The following is a 12,283-nucleotide window of genomic DNA, read 5'->3' on the forward strand; positions in this document are numbered from 1 at the left end:
ATATTTAGGCATAATTAATACAAGTTGGCAAACATATTATCTATGCAGATGAGCCAGATTAATGTATCAATGAGCACCTTTGCTGATGATACTGCACTACTGGCCACAAGTAACATTATTGAGACATATACATTTGTGAATAATACTACTGAGTGGACTGAAATGGCTACATGCTACGCCATTTGTAATTGGTTGTAGAGTTATAAAGATCTGCGAATTATTTAAAAGTTTGCAAAAATAACATCAAGAAGTACTACTGCTCAACCATAGTTCACTTACCCGGGGTTTGAAGAGACAAAACATTTTGAATTAAATGATTATTTGTGAAAATTGTACCGTGTTTTAAAACTATCTATAGTGTACCGGCGGAAGTATATCCATCAAATGTTAATTAAGTTTAAGTCAGTGATTAATGCAACAGTTATTACGACATCTGTTGCGATAGTCGTAGTTTCGAATCCTGCTAGGTCATGGTAGTAAATCGTGATCGTATTTAACATTTGTGATTGTCAATAGGCAAGAGTGTAAAATCGGACAGGGAAAATGATCCCAGTCACGCCAGTAACTAGGCTGGGCAAGACCGGATGTCTTCTGGAATGATTTCCAATCACTCGCCAGTCAATAGGTTTGGAGGTTCGAAACAAAATATTTTTAAAAAACTAAACCATTAGTATGTGGATGGACCATATATAGTAACTTATTAGTGATTTTAGTGCAGCATAGGAAAAAAAATAAAAAAGGAATACTTCCTAAATACAGTTTACTCATTGGCGTGAAAGAAATGTGTAAAAAATTAATTAATTTGTTTTAAAAAATACCCATGTTTTTTTAAAATACCTCCGCCACTGGCGAACTGCACACCAACTCGTATATATTATCTCTCTATTAGATTTTCATCGGGTCCTTATCCACGCCGCCGACTATTGCGTTACGCATGGGCGGCAGAGGTGTGAGGACACCCGTCTCCCCACCCCAGTCTCCCTCCTCACCCTTCAGACACACGATTCCTCTGGGACTGTTTCGCATGTTCGAAATGGGGTAAAAGTTGAGGTAGACAGCAGCCATCCGCCTGATCAATATCGGAAAGTGAAAAAGGAGATATTTGTTTTGGAGGTAGGTTTATTTCGGCCGTCTGTCGTAAGGGTTGCTGTTGGGGTGACGCCGAGGATTGATGGAGGTATTTGATAAAATGAGGTGGTTCGTTGAAAGATTTTGGGTATATTGGGAAACATGAAAAATATGGCGGCATAAAACATTTTCTAAAAATGTTGGTTATTTTTATCACATTTTGTTTTGCTTGGATTTAGAACTGTTTTTAGGCTAATTTGTCATTAAAATAACATTAGAATACATTTTTACTTTTTGAAAATTTATTTATTTAAAGTCTCTTCAATATATATGTTATTTGGATACAACAATGAGAATTTTGTGGATTAACAATTACAATGTATAAGAACATATTAATATACAGGGAGAATATATGTATATTCACAAATTGGGTAAATTAATTAATTATAATGTACAAGAATATGTTAAAACACGGAGAGACAGTTTGTATTATATATAGTAAAATGTGAATGTGAGACGGTGTGTATAAAGCGCATAAAGTGTATAAAGCGCATTGTGAAGAAGATATAAGTGCGTAGACCTGCAGTGTCCCAGCATAACCAGCATTTGAGATATCCTGGCAGGATTTGGATTTCGAAAGGATAATGGAGGAGAAAAAATCATGCTTTAGTACCCACAATTTATTGTTATATTCAAGTAGGTGAAGGGAATATATTGGATCAAATTGAATATAACAATTTTATTACTGAGTTATCAAGAAAGTAATCAAGGCCAGTGTTGTTGTGTAAAATAAAACTGATGTATTTTGTAATCGTTTAAATTTTATGTAATTGTCTTGTGTTATTATTCTGAGATAGTCATAGTTGGAAAACGATTCAATATCTTTAAAATAATTAATAGATGACATCGTGTTAGTGCAGTATAGGGTGTTCATCATTTTCAACTGAACTATAGAACATAGAACAAGCGCGTATAGATAAATTAATTAATTACAATTTACAAGAATATGTTAAAATACAGAGAGACATTTTCTATTATATATAGTAAAAATTGAATAAAACAGAATTCAAATCTGTACAGATAAATGATAACGTATATATAAAATAATTAGGTATACTGGGCATGGACACATGAAATGGATGTAAACTAATCAGAAGTAATGTAATTATTGGACTCATATATTGTTTCTCAGTTCAAGGATGCCAAGGAATAAAGTTTCTAAAATATATCGGATAGTTTACGAGGGAAATTGAGTTCAGATCTCAATGTGGCCAAAAATTGACGTTGCATGAAAATGTGAGACGGTGTGTATGGAGCACCATAGCGGGGATATTATGAAGAAGACATAAGTGCTTAGTCCTGAAGTGTCCCAGCATAACCGATTTAAGATATCCTGGCAGGATTTGGATTTCGAAAGGATATCATGCTTTAGTAGCCACAATTTATTGTCATATTCAAGTAGGTGACGGGAATATATTGGATCAAATTTAATATAATTTTTTTAACGACAATTTTATTATTGAATTATCAAGAAAGTAATCAGTGCCAGTGTTGTTGCGTAAAATAAAACTGATGTATTTTGTGATCATTTAAATTTTATGTAATTGACTGATGTTTACAAGTAAAACATTTCTATTGCGGTTAATAAGGGCTTGCTATTATTATATAGGTGCTATCTTATGTTATATCGATGTAGCGTTAATTTAGTCGAAGCTGTATCCCATAAGCATCGGTTTTATCTCTAAATGGGCAGCTGTTCGGGAAGGGGAGTCCATTCGTTCATTCTGTTTTTAGTTTTAAAGCCTCCAGCTTTAAACTCCTTAAGCTCTAGATGTCTTGATTGAACTAGAGATAGCTCATGGTAGATGATTCCCTCCAGTGACTCCCTTGTTTTTGGCGTTTCTGGTTGGCAGAATATCGCAGATGTGAACTTGTATGAACTTGAATCTATATTTTTTTGCGATCAGCTCATACATCAGACTTCTTTTTGTAGCTAATATTGTATTAATCGTCCAAAACATTGTTGTGGTCAATACGTAGCTGCATATCAGTACGGATACGTTGGCAGGCTTATATTATTAATTTTTTTCAAGAATATCGTCAAATTTTCCAATAAATTATTTCAGTACCTCCATGGTATATAAGATAAATATTTTCATTTAAGTTTTGATGTTCGATCATAATTACACAAACTCAATGCCATCCCAAAGACCGTCTAGTAGTGTCTGCAATCTGTATTCCCTGGGTTATTTGCAATTACACCATTTATCAGGAAAAATGCCGTAAACTATTTTTCAGCTACAATAAATTTGTTATCCCATCATAATGTCCTATCATACTTTTTTTAAACACTACAAGATGTTTTTTTGTTTTTGTTTAGCTTTTTATCAAATCTGAAGAAAATGTCAAAATTGACGGAAATTGAAGGCACCACGAAAGTACTTATCTTTAAAACGTTGACCGAATAATAACTGGTGATGATTTTGTGGTACGAAACTTATTGGGTGTTTGCATGTATTCTAATCATTTTTACTTTAAAAAGGCTTTTGTTGGGAAAAATTCTTTCTTATCATATGGTGGTATCGTCTCAAAAGAAAGAAAGAAAGTTGAACGTTAATTTGCCAGTGGTGATCATTCCGTTTTACATTTTTTCAGTATTTCAAGATTGTGTACTAACTAAGCGGTGCTAAATGTGAACAAGTGTCAATCAGAAGGTGGATACGTAGAATTTCTGTTTCGAGCAGCCACAATGTTTTTACAACTCGTGAAAAGTAGGGCCGAGTGTTCTCCTGCAAACTTTGCATATATTACTTGCTGTTACTGGTCTTTTTTTTCAGCAATTCAGTTTCAGTTCAGTTTGTTGAATTGACGTTGGTAGACATATGAAGTAGAAGTTTAGTACCCTAAGTAGTAATACACTACACCTTATTGATCTCACCACATACAGAGTAAAACTTTATGACTGTGAAAAATAATAAATGGTTCCTGGGCTAACTAATAACTTGCAATTGAGATTGTCGTAGCAGATATACTTTTGATCGACAGTTGACTAACAGTTAAGGAATAAAACAGAACAGCATGACCACAAATGTTTAATGCATTTCAGCACCAGATTTCTTCAAATCAAACAACACAAGTAATGGATGTCGAAAATGCAATTTTGATCGTTCTATGATCAGCGTCTGTCGACACTGAAGAACTCAATAATACTACATAGAAAACTGTTTTAACATTTTATGTAAAGAAATATCGAATTTAATAGTTAGGTTAGGTCGTTTAACAGCTATTTCCATTGATACTTCGCATATTTATCAATATATATCGCCGATCAAAATGCATGCAAGCATATAACATTTTGAAGATAGTTAAAGGTTTATATTTGAATTTAAATAAAACCATTTTTTATACGCCTCATATTAAATTAATATTTGTAAGTAACACTATAAGTAAAAATAATTTAATTTTCTTGAAAGAAGTTGTAATTGTATTGAAAATTAACTATTACATTTATTCTCGTCTGCAATAACTATTATATAATAACAATATAATATAATTCCTTTAACAGCATCTAAGAAAAAATCTCGCGGATAAGTCAAACGGCCTTTATTCTCCGCAAGGTTTTCTGGTCCGTACGCCGCAACGAATCACAAGCTATTGAACAAATGAGCTAATTACAATTTAATAAGTTAATTATAAAAATGAGATTAGTTTATAATTAGAGGGAACGTAATCGGTAAGTTGTTTTGTAACAAACCGTTTAATTAATTTCGAACGGTAAAGGGAATCATTTGGTAAGCGTATTAGTCGGAAGAAAAATGTTAGACAGTGGTATTTACTTTTTAGACGCAATTATTTTTATATACTTATATTGTTATGCTGGAAAATAAATTGTAGATTTTATATTCGATTTTAAATCTTCGTTATTGTGTTGCCAAGTTTAATTTCACATTTCTAATATGAATTACAAAATAATATATATGTGCAAGAAATAAACCTTAACGATTTGTAACGTTTATAAACTGAATATTATTTTAAATGATTATCCATTACTTTTAGTAATTTTATCATGATTTTTTGGTTATAGACTGATTCTGCAGGAAAATATTATCAAATGACATAATTTTCCACTATAAGATTATTCAGCGGTACTTTTTAAAAATTAATTTGTTTTTAAATAAAATTGTTATTAGTGCATTAATATGAAAATCAGTTACCAATTTTTTCAAGTAGTTCTACTATATCTTAGCTGGTACGTGCTGGAAGGTTTTTTGGAAAGAAAATATTATCAAATGAAATAATTTTCCACTATAAGATTATTCAGCGGTACATTTTTAAAATTAATTTGTTTTTAAATAAAATTGTTATTAGTGCATTAATATGAACATTAGTTACCAATTAGTTCAAGTATTTCTACTATATCTTAGCTGGTACTTGCTGGAAGGTTTTTTGAAGCATAAAACCTAGCAGGTTATTTAATTTTCAAAATGTATTTCCTCCTTTTCGGATACATCGCATTTATGCAAACTTTTTTAGTCTTCGAAGCAGTTCCTATTCGATTTTTTAAATGTCCTTATTCGGCTTTGTGCTTATTTATATTCCCATTTGTGTTAAGACGATGTCCTTGAAACAGTTTGTAGACTTACGGAATAGTCAGAAGTCCGTTAGAGCAAATTTTTTTGAACGAATTGGTTAGTTATTTTGCTCTTTAATGCTCAACTTATATTAGTTAGACTTTTGATGAAATAATAGTATCGCATCAGAAAGATATACCAAATTGTTATCAGCATTAATACCTTTCTTTCGCAACAAAAATAGTCTAGTATAAGCAACGTAAAATATTCAAGTAATATTTTATGTTAATAATTTGACTCGGCCGATATATGATGGTAAGATGAGAAGTTTTCGGTTTTATGTAGATGGCTTCCAAATTCCTTCATGTTATTAATTCGTATGACTTGTTTTCTCAAGTAAGATATTAACATGTTTTTTTTTATTCAATTAGCAATAATTGTGCGCTCATAAAATTATTTGTTTTGGATGGATTAACCGCTAACGAAGTTCATTCGAACTTGACAAAAGGTTAGTGGAATCTACTCCTTTCGCTTCAACCTATAAAAAGCCGTTATAACTGAATTTAAACGTCAAAATTTGTACGAAGAGGCGTGATTTAAAAAAAATATCTTTCACTAATATAACGCACGACGCGTTGGCGATGGGAAAACTGTTCGGGATTTTGGGTACAATTTGCTATTCCTTCTTGATGTGGCATCCTTAAATTTTGTCTTGTTGAAGTTTGAAGAAGTTTGTTTTTATGAAGCACTGAAGAGGGTGTTGCGCGAGCCATAGATGAATATTTTCACAGCTTTCCAGACTATCACCTCCAGGAAGGAGTGCTGATGTTGGAGAAACGTACACCATGTAAATTGAAGTCATGGGAGATTATGTAGAAAAATAAAATAATTTTTTAACTAAAAACCGTAATCTATCATTATTATCCCGAGATCTTTTCACCATAATATCCTAATTCATAATGAGCAATATCAGATATTTTTTGCATTGTCTACAGAGCTACCGTAGTTCTATTATTAATATGTGTAAATTTGAGATAAATGAAAGGCCACATCCCTATTGTAATTATTTTACGTATCTTTTATGTTCATATATCTCTATGAGTGTTCAACTTTTTCGTGGTGTATTTTTCAACTTAAGGCGAATTATGCATGTTTATCTTCGAGATCATATTAAAAATGAATTGATTAGTTTAAGAAGCGACAATCAATGCACAGTTTATGATTAAATTTAGAGACGCAATAGTTTGGACATATCTATCGAATGACATGTGAATGAGTTCCTCACATACTTCTGTGGTGAAATCGACATTTTGAGTGGAAGATGCAGCAAACACCTCCAAAAAGACATGAATCAAGATCATAGAATGCGACCTGAAAATAGGAGACTAACATTGTCCAACAGAAAACTTGCAATCTATCGCCAACTGTGGCTAGATTTAGTGAAGAATAAGCCCTGTAACACCTACAGCGGGTATTGGTTAAGAATTAGTTACTCTCCCCGAGTACCGGTTATGGATTGATGGTATCCTAGCACTCTCCTTTGTCATATATTGCATATGAATCTTTTTATTGCATTCTCGTAATTTGTTATTTAAATGTTTTCAAGGAGGGGTTTACAATATTTGTTTACATAAAATGTACATGTTCATTCACATGTTTAAAAATATTGTTGCATCTGGCGTAAATAATTATATAATCTATAGAGAACCCCAAAAACGTTATCAATATTACATTAGGAAATATGAAGAATGAAGATAAGAACGTATGTTCAGCTATATTCTTCGATATAGTACAAGACTTCAATAAGGTATGGCATGACGCCCTTGTTCATAAGCTACCGAAACAACACACTGAACAATTGAAATCTTAGATTACAGCCAGAATGTTTAAGATTAAATAAGGGAGAGAATTATTCTACTATAAAAGAAGCTAAAGTAGGTGGACCATAGGGAAGTGTATTGGGACTAATTCTTTACCTACTCTACACATGTGATATACCACAAATGAAAAATATTACGATGGCTATATCTACTGATAACACAGCGATTCTTGCTGTCAGGGACAATACCGAAGAAGCCACACGAAAATTACAACAGGCAAGTGACAATATAAATAATTTAACCCAAACATGGAAAATAAAAAATGAGTGAAACGTGTGCATCCATTGCTGGTGTTGCATCCATTGTATATCGTTCGGTTTAAATACGTTAGTTAAAATTGTTAATTAGTTAGATGTTTTCCTCGTTACGTCTAACCAATTCATTTCGATTTTTTTAATAGTCGGCACTTGAATAATTGGATTTTTTTTCGTGTTACAATGTAGTAGAAAAAAGTAAAGATTTCACAGATTCTTTGAAGATTGGTATGTTAACTATCGTATGTAAATTAAATATGATGTGCCCAAAATTCCGTAAGAATATAATCAAGATTAGAAATTTAGATTTGTGGAAGAAAATTGATTATGGTACATGCTGTACTAAATTTAAAGAATGTTCAAAGTTCATTCAGTATCAGAAACCGTTGCAAAAAATTGGTTGGGATCAATCTAATAATTAATTCTGAAATATCTCTGAAATACGAATTTGTAAGATTTGGGCCTGCATAGTGGCCTGCATCAAAAGAAAAGAAGTTAAGGATTAGATTTGCTGTTTGTGTTGTTATATACATTATGCAAATTTACTCTTAATTTAGAAGATCAACACAATGGCTAGAATCTATGTAATAATTTTAAAGAATAGGAAATAATAAAGAAATGCTAGTAATTGTTGATATAGTAGTGAATTTAAAAGGAGTGAAATTACTTTCTTGAATTGTAGAAAAGATAATCTAAAATATTTAATATCTCAAAGATAATATTATTCAATTTTTAGTTAGTTATCATTTCAAAACAATCAATTATTTCTGTAGTATAGTAGTATATTATAATAACCTTAATTAAAAATAATATTTCTTATGTTTGACATGTATGTGCATTATCACTGGAAATATATTTTAGTGGTAAATTTTCCATTAATTTAAACATAACACAGTATGTCGTACTGCATAATTGAATTATTTATTAATCTGGATATATTGGCTGTTGAATTAATTAACGCAAAATGTCTAGTTGCTTTTTGTGATCTTGCATCTGCCATAGTGCGCCCCAGTCATGGTGCTGGTAATTGTAATGGACAGGACGGTCGACCGATGCTTCTCTCCTGAAACGAACGCTGTCGGCGCAGTTATTATAATAAATTATGCACCTAAATTAATTTTAATTGGATCTAATTAATTTTTAAACGGACGGACGATTCGTCCGGCCCAACACTAGGTTCATTGCTCCGGGTTAGGACGAGTGGATCACGAATTGGATCCCCTTTTCTTTTTGGTCGGAATTTTGGTTCGGTTTTTTCAACAGGCAGGTAAAATAACGGGCATTTCCTTTTGTCTCGTTAGTCATTTTAAAGCGCTTTTTAACTATGTGGAGTTAAAAATCCATTTTTACCCACCAATTACATCTTACATTAGATATGTTATGTTTACAATCTTATTTTACTAATTGATATTATTCATTACAAATGTTAACTTCGTAAATTCATTTAATTTCGAAGTCATCGTGCAGTTCTTCGTTGGTTACGTAGAGATAAGTGCTGGTAGCACTGTGTGACAATTTTGTTTGTTCTGAAGCATTAAATAAAACAACTTTTTTTGTCAAATTGTAGCTGCTCGACACAAAAACTTGCGAAATATTAACTTTTCCTCTTGTTAACCGTAGAATCCTTTTTTATTACAAACCAGCAGTAACATTGTAGCATTCAATCTTCCTTGATAACTTTCTTCTATCTGTTTTATATCGTGGTGAAAGCGTTCACCTTGTTCGTCCCTCATTATTCCAAGATTAGGGGGAAATATTTTTAAAGACATATTGCCCCCATCATTTTAAGTTGTTATAACAGGTCATTCACCAAAAACTCCGTATTTTCAACTTTAAGATTGCCTAAAAATCCACGAATTACTTTTTTCAGAGATAACGAAGCCGCTAACGCATTCGCGGTCAAATTTTCATCGAATTGATTGTTTTCTTATTTGTGGACCAACAAAAATGCCTTCCTTTAATTTAGCATCACTTAATTTAGAGAAAACAGTTTTGAAATACAAAAATCCTTTACCATTTTTATCCATGGCCTTGACAATATGTTTCATTAAACTAAATTTTACATGTAAGGGTGAAAAAATCACATTTTCTTGTGAAATTAGAGGTTCATATTTAACTTTTGATTTACCACAAACAAAAGCAGTTCTTTTTGGCCAATCTTTAATTTCGTAATGGTTTTTGGCATCTCTACTATCCCACAAACAGAGAAAACAACAATACTCGTGAAACCTTCCTGTATGTCAAGCAATATAGCAACAACTTTTAAATTAGCACAAACTTTCTAGATGTAATATTTGTATTTGTTTAAGTCTAAAATTTTTTTCATGTTTTCATACATTTCCTTTAAAATCACCGAATATGCAAGAAGTATGAAAGAATAGCGGCTGCCATTGCGCAGTAATACTGCTTTTAACCGTAAATAGTATTTACACTATTACTAAGGAACGTGACATGTTGGACAACGATATCAATAGACAATGTTTTTAACAATGTAATTAGTCGAAGAACTTTCTTTGACAGCGTTACAGTACTAGTCGGTTTAACGTTTTTGTGCTATCAACGCAAGTCCAAATAAGCTTTATAGATATTGATAAACCAATCTTTTTGAACTTAGGTCAAACGTAAGAACTTAGGTAAACTTAGGAATTGGAACTTACTAACTTAGGTGACTAACCAGTAGAGTCCTTTGATTTTCAGTCTTATCTGTTTTGTTTTTTAACCTACCATCGAGTTGGATGCCGAAGTATTTCGTTGATTCTGGTGGAGGAATTTGAAATGAAAATGATTCTGCTTGAGGCATCCCTCATCTCATATAATTAAATTTTATAGATTTTTGTTATTTGCCTTTGACTTTTACTCCAATGACTGTCTTATGGGCAAATGTTATTTTTGTTGCATCAAGACACTATTCTGTCAAACTCCAGCCGAAATAGGTTTAAATGTTGAGAATCACGCTTCATACGAAACATTTTCTTTTGAGGAAACACATTCTAGCAATTGACAATAGTTCCGCAGTAACAATTTGCTAACATCTTTCCATTAAACGCCTTTCTAGTAACCTCTGTTATTTTATGCTCTTGCTTGGAAATTTGACATTGTTATAAGTGATTTAACACATTTTATTAACAGTTTCTCAAATATCGCACTGCAATTTGGATATCGCAAGCAGCAGCGAGATAGGCCTGTAAGAACCAATTTGTTCTCTCAGGTCAGGTTTTTTAAGCATAATTTTTTGTGCCAGTTTAAAACATCCTGCAACATGCTTCAGTATCAAGCAGGCATAAAATATATGTGCCAACATTATAACTGCTTTCATCAATTTCAGAACCCTTTTTAGGATTAAGGCTGTTATTAATTTCCGTGACACCTTCCACTGGAAAAACCAGCATTATAACTGTAAACTGGTGTTGTATCCATTGTAAACTGTATATAGTTAGGTTCAGATATGTTAGCTAGGTGCTTTCCTCATTGGGTCTAACCCATACATCTCGGTCATTTTTAATAGGCGGTACCCGAATAATTGGATTTTTTTTTCATGTTTGAATGTAAAAGTAACAAATAAACATTTAACAGATTCTTTGAAGATTCTGGTATTTTGTGCATAAATTAAATATAGTGTAAAGCGTTATTTTATGAAGAACTTAGTTTAATAAGTTTTTGAGGAAAATTCCATAAGAATATAGTCAAGATTAGAAATGTAGATTTGTGAATTCATAAAGTTGTGCTCGATTAATAAAATATTGGCTGAGTTGAATTTAATGATTAATTAAACAATTGCAATATTTTAAATTAAGATATTGGTTTCAAGAAATTGTATGGAAAATATATTCAAATTTGACTTTGTTAGCTTCATTTGGATCCTTTTATAAAAAATATTGAGCCTGCATGTTGGCCTGCATCAAAAGAAGAAAAGCTTAATTAATAGTGGTGTGACATGGCTCTTTGATTTCAATACTAGTTCATGTTCAAAAATCGTTTTGATTTATTGAAATTATTTTGAAAAATAATCTAATAGTTCTGCGAACACCCTAGTAATATAATGTTGATCATTTATTGGTATATTTTGAATGATTCTATTTAAACTCATCTATATTTATTATGAAAATAAATTCACGTTCTTTATTATTTAAATAAAACTATACGTTTTATAATTGTGCCTTCATTTTGCTGTTTGTATTGTTATATACATTATTCGAATTTACTCTTTCTTTAGAAGGTCATAATAATGGGTAGAATCTACCCAAGAAGAACATTGATTGGCTGTTAGTGGTGTCTTGTTATGTTAAAACACGTTGCAAATGAATAAAGTCAAAACAAATTTTCAATTCATTAATATTTTAAAATATTTGTTATAAAAGGCAATAATAAAATTGATATAGTAAGTATTAAAATAATAAATAATTTAAAAAACAATTAATTTAAAAGCAAACAAATTCATAAATTAATAAAATTGTATGTTGATAAAAATAAATATAAAATAGAGTTTTATATAAAATAAAAGTAGATACTA

At 31.4% G+C, this 12,283-nt stretch overlaps 1 protein-coding gene across 1 annotated transcript in view; it reads left to right on the plus strand.

Moving 5' to 3' along the window:
- chm (lysine acetyltransferase chameau) overlaps nucleotides 1–12,283 on the plus strand; it is a 193,677-nt gene that overhangs the window by 161,382 nt on the left and 20,012 nt on the right. The gene's annotated exons all lie outside the window — the stretch shown is intronic.

This window comes from Rhynchophorus ferrugineus, unplaced genomic scaffold (genome assembly GCF_030347505.1).
Source record: "Rhynchophorus ferrugineus isolate W39M unplaced genomic scaffold, kcgeb_rfMv2 rfM2, whole genome shotgun sequence".
Taxonomy (NCBI): Eukaryota; Metazoa; Arthropoda; class Insecta; order Coleoptera; family Curculionidae; genus Rhynchophorus; species Rhynchophorus ferrugineus.